The sequence below is a fragment of the Dermacentor silvarum genome, chromosome 9 (genome assembly GCF_013339745.2).
Source record: "Dermacentor silvarum isolate Dsil-2018 chromosome 9, BIME_Dsil_1.4, whole genome shotgun sequence".
Lineage (NCBI taxonomy): Eukaryota > Metazoa > Arthropoda > Arachnida > Ixodida > Ixodidae > Dermacentor > Dermacentor silvarum.
Genome location: NC_051162.1, coordinates 36,498,256 through 36,504,255, shown reverse-complemented (window position 1 = coordinate 36,504,255; position 6,000 = coordinate 36,498,256).

Sequence of the window (6,000 nt, the reverse complement as noted above, 5' to 3'; positions counted from 1 at the left end):
CAATATAACATAGTCGCACTGAAATGAATGATGCACCGTTAGCCGGTTTCTCGAAAGAAAAAGAAACGGCTAGCGATTGAATTGCATTACAGGCACGACTCCGCTGTAGAGTAATTTTCACGGACTGTGGACTGAGCAGTATTAAGCCTGATGTACAGAGTCGCCTACTCCCACGGTTAGCACATCATAGCATAACCATACATGGTTAGCATTTGATCCATCTATGTTTCGCTTGACGATTGACAAGTTGTTGCGTCAATACATACACGTTCGTTCAGCTAGCCGAATCATCAAATTTGCTCTTCTAAAGAAGAATAGGTCAAATACGAAATTGAACGCTTATGTCTATGTTCTGGGCGTTTTATTCGTATATGTACATGCTTCTGTACAGCTTCAGCGCTACCTAATGTACTTGGAACGAAAGGCACCATAATAACGTTGACAGTTGCGATTTAAGGAACACTCTGTGTGCGCTAATCGTAGTCGAATCCAAGGATGTGACGGCCAAGAAAGCAAATGATTTCAAATGTCGCCACAACGTTCAACGATTGCACAAAAAGTAGTGCCCCCATCCTCGAAGTACTACACTAACCAGATGCGTCTTGCTAGAGCAAGCGATGAGAGCGATATCTAAATGTAAAAGTACAGCATGATATAAGCGTTCGCAATTGTCTCAAAAAAGAAAGTCATTATTTTTGACTAAAGCGCGGGTGCAATTACACATTTTCATCGTCCGTCGGTATGTTAGCGTCATCTAGTTAAGGCGGCAGCTAAATTTACAGTGTCTGAAAGGTTGCGTTTGCCGCCGCATTAACTAGATGGAGCCACCATACCGGCGGATGTTTGCGTTGCACATCTGAATCGCATCTCGTCGTCTGCGCCTGCGCGCCTGCATAGGGCGCGTTTATATAGTACAATTTACCGCTCTCGGATAGCAAGCGCTTGCCTGGCTGTTATTCTGGTCACTGACGCGTGCGGACGCAGGATGGCTGGCTCCTCACGAGCTGAGACAACGGCCGACGCTGGCCGCGGATCTTCGTTCTCTGGCGTGCCCAAGGACTACAGGACCATTCTGCCACCCATGCCCACCGGAGAAGGGCTGAAGAAGACTATGGTTGTTCTACATTGCGACATAGCAGGACGCCCGTACAAAATAGAGTACTTTAGTTAGCCTATGAGGAACGCTGGCATTATTAAGCAGGTTGGTGGAATAGGGGCTTACCAGATGTCTCACGCCTGGCTAGTGAATTTCCGCACTGAAGAAGCGAAAAAGAAGTTGCTGGAAACCAAGCCCTTCCTTGTCAAAGGTAGGACCTGCGTCACAATCGACCCACAGAGGCAGGAAGTGCGGCTGAAAGTGCATTGGTGCGCTTTCAACGGGAGCAACCACGCAGTGAGACGGGCTTTCGCAGAGTATGGGGAGGTGAAGGAGGTTACTAACGACAAGTGGAAGACAGGCGGCTTCGACAACGCCGACTTTAGAACGCGTGTTGTGCGGCTTATTCTCCGTGACGGTGTAAGCCTTTAACGCATACCACACCAAATGCGCATCGGAAACGGAACAGTACTCGTCATAGTACCAGGCCGTCGCCCATCTGTCTACGCTGTCTTGCTACAGGATACATCCGCCGTGACTGTAAAGTGCCCAGATGCAATAAGTAATAAGTGCCGTGCTTATGGGCACAAAGAGGCGGAATGTGCCAGGTCCTATGCTCGAGCCACTTTTCGAGAAGCGGCAGAAAGCAGCGAGTTGGTAATGGACGAAGATGAAGCGGAACAGGCTGCTGCGAACGCGGCCTCAGGCGCTGAGAGTTCCAGCCAGGCTCTGCTCGAAGGAGAAGCTTCTCCGCCTCAGCCGTCCGTGAAGATTCCACACGGGTTTTGGTCAAGTAGCTGGCGGTTTTTCTACTAATCTTTGCTTTTTTAGGTAGAAAACAAACGTTTTTTGGACGCTTCTTTACAATAGCTGTTAATACATTAGAGTAATTTTGTGCTCATCTGCAATGTCTCTCTCATCGCCAGGCCAGGAGGCATACTCCTGGTCGGCTTCCATTCCTACCCCTGATTTGCCTGTGGAGCTTTTCTTACGCAGTAGGACGACCAGCCTACCTGTGGCTTTAGTCCCGAGTGATGCCGGAATGATTCGCGTGAACAATCTCAAGGCGATTCAATCCTTACTGCGGATGGCCTCGGCCGTTTTTCAACAGATCACCAAGGTTCGACAATTCGGCCGAGGGGGCATCCTTTGCTGTACGCCAGCCCAGGTTTGTGTACAAGATTACTGAAGTGCAATGTTTTTGCGACACATCTGGTGAGCAGCTACATTCCTCCTCACCTCGCGTGTATCAAAGGCCTAGTCCGTGGTTTTGACATAAGTCTGTGTCCCGCAGAAATTTTGGAAATGTTTTCATCGGCAGGCGTGATTTATGTGTATCGTTGCAGCCGTGTCGTTGATAATAAGCGTGTACCGACAGAAACTGTCATTGCTACGTTTGCTGGCTTGAATCGTCCATCAGAAATCAAGGCATGGCCACTCATATACCGAGTTGAACCTCTATCATCCCGTGTCCTTCAGTGCTTAAAATGCTGGCGGTTTGGACACTCCCTAAAAGCTTGCAGATCAAATACACGGTGCCGCATTTGTGGAGAAGACCATAACTCAAATGAATGTTCCTCACGTGATGAATCCTGCTGCCTTTGCAGCGGTACTCATCCTGCAGATGAGCCTAACTGCCCTGCAAGGACAAGAGAACTACAAATCCTTGAAATAATTGATAGACGCCGATGCTCTCGTCGCGAGGCCATTGCAGAAATTCAGAGTAGGACTCAAGGATATGCCGGTATAACGGCCCGTCAAACATTAGCTTTGGATAACTCAATCTCTCAGGCTGTTGCGGCTTCCGTCGAAAAGGCGTTGGAAAAAGCTATGGAACACATTATGGTGAACCTCACCGATTCCCTTGTTCAGGCAATGTCCACACAATTCGGTCAGTGGTTTCAAATTGCTAATAAAACCAACACTGAGGGTGAGGTGCCTGTTCTACCAAAAAGTCAATCTAGTCAAGTGTCGACCGCGATACCAACGATAAACAACGATGTTGCTAAGCCATCAACTTCTGAGAAAGTTGACCACACCTGCCTTTCAGACACAGATGCAACCGAAAATCAAGATGTAGAAATGGACCCCCGATCACTTAAACGCACAAGATCACCGGTAAACAAAAAATCCAGCTCTCCCACCAACTCAAAGGCTAAAAAGTACGTGAGAGAGACTCCTTCTAAGAAAGACTTCTTAAAAGAGAGCGTTTTAGACCAAGCAGTCTCTGCTGCTCTGCTTTCTTCACCATAGGAAGCTTAACAGTAATTCAGTGGAACTGTCGTTCCATACTTTCCGCTGCAAGAGATTTATTATATCTTGCTTCTAAATATTCTCCAGATATTATTATTTTACAGGAAACCTGGCTTACTGCTGATCAAAATTTTAATGTAAATATTTCCGATGTTTTCGATAGGATCGCCATTCCCGAGGCGGTGGTTGAGCTACCTTTGTGTCAGCAAACATCTGCCATAAAGCTACGATAGCACATCAAATAATGTCACCAGAATATGAGATGTTAGTATTGGATATAACGCTTCCTGGTTACACGCCATTTTCTCTAGTTAACACGTACTTCCCTACTGGGGTGCAAGATACCCGTTATCTCGATACCACTATTGCTAACAGTAAGAAAAACGTCATACTAGTAGGCGACTTTAATTCTCACCATGTATCGCGGGGTTTCCGAATGGATACTTGTGGCAAATGGTTGTGGGATTGGACTTTATCAAGTCATTTCTCCTGTTTAAATTCACGAGTACATACTTTCGTTCGCGGTCAGTCACGTTCTGCCCTAGATCTTACGTCTGTCAGCTCGAGCATTTCAATCACCTCCTGGAACACAGTTGACTCCGGTACTAACAGTGATCATCTACCTATAATTTTTGAACTGATTACTCCGTCAATTGGTTTAGATAGTCATGTACGCACTGTTGTAAATTACTGAAAATTTCAAAATGTGTTTAACGCTCAGGAAGGCATGGAGAAGGATATTAAGACAATGAGCCTGTGTTCAATACTAAAACACACATCAAAAAAGTCTCAATTTGTCGTACCATCTACTAAAGGTGGTTCTTATTGTCCATGGTGGAATTATGACAGTGAGCGAGAGTTTAAACGTCGAAACGCTGCATGGAAAAAACTTTTATATAACTAATGCCCTGTAAATTGGGCAGATTATAAGTATGTAGCTGCTACATTTACGCAAACAGTCGCAAAAGCCAAGGACGATTACGATTCGAAACACTACACATATATTTCGAAGTCTAGTAATAAAACAGCTCTGTTTAAATTTCTGCGATCCCGTAAAGTTACACCAGCCCCAGTGAATATCGACTCAGTCGTTCTATCAACAAAGGAGTTATCAGAGTCACTTGAGAAAACTGCTAAAGGTCTAGCGCAACGATTTACACATAAATTGCCGACAGGACTATCGAAACCTCCCTCGGGAGACGACTTTGTGGAAGTCACATTGACAGAGCTTGAAAACATAATTAGATTATTACCAGCGTCAGCCCCAGGCCCAGATGGAATTACAACACGAATGCTAAAGGTTTTGTTTGATCATGCGCCTCTAGACCTAATAAATATAGTAAATTTATCTCTAAAAATTCCTAGATTCCAAGAGAGTGGATGGTAAATAAAGTTATTCCACTGTTGAAGAAAAAAGCAGCTGGACTTAACCTAGACAACATAGGGCCAATTTCTCTTACTTCCAATGTCGTAAAATTAACAAAGGATTGTTCATGGGCGCATAACACATTCTATGCAGAACGATACAATTCTCAGTCCTTGCCAGATGGGATTTCGTCCCGGGCACTCGATATGGTGCGCTGATGTAGATCTAGAGAGCCGCATTAAACTAGCTCGTCGCAAACCAGAGTATGCAGCTTTGGTGACGCCGGATGTGGCAAAAGCATACGACACTGTTGAATACCATATTCTATTCAATAAACTGAAGTCGACGAATTTACCGAAGTATATTACGGCATGGATATATGAATTTATGAGAGATAGAGAATTTCATTGTTATCAGCACGGCATTTTGACGTCTAAATACAAGCAAACAAGAGGCGTACCACAGGGTGCCGTTCTTACACCCATTTTGTTTAACGTTCTGCTAAGCACAATTCTTTGTCCAGGGAAGTGAACGTTTATGTTTATGCGGACGACATCGCATTTTTTACATCTGCAACTAATTTACACTCACTGCACCAGTCGTTGCAGAGTTACCTAGGAAGGCTTGAGACATGCTAGATGAGTTCTGTACGTCATTAAATGCTAATAAAAGTGCTGTACTAGTTTTCCCGTTAACTGCACCAGTGCATATATCCCTCCAATATCACCAGGAAACCATTCCTCAAGTTGACTCGGTGAAATACCTTGGTGTCATGCGATGGCAAGCTTGTCTGGCGCACTCACATTGAACATATCGCAGCTATGCTCCACCGGCTCAGTCACCGTCGCTCTGGACTACGCAGGGGTACTTTAATGATGATATATAAAATGTATATTTGGCCAATATTAGAATTCAGTTGCGTGTTATTTTCCGGTGGTCCCGCCCATAAAATTAAACCTCTGATACTATTACAAAGAAAAGCTCTACGATTATGCCTTGGGCTACCTAGATTCGTTGCCAACACTGTGTTATATCAGGAAGCTAATATACCCACTCTAGATTTTAGATTCCGCATGCTTACGGTTCAGACTTTTTTTTAATTTATGAATTTTCAAAGCGGTGTGCGCAATACATATTTTTCACTGAGCGTCTGAGTTTTTTAACGAATCGTGGTCGCGATTACATAGTCCTCAGATAATATTTGTGCACGCACAGTCACAACAATTGAATGTGTCATTACGTCAAGTTTGCCATTCGAATAATGCCTTAACAGACTTCAAAATTG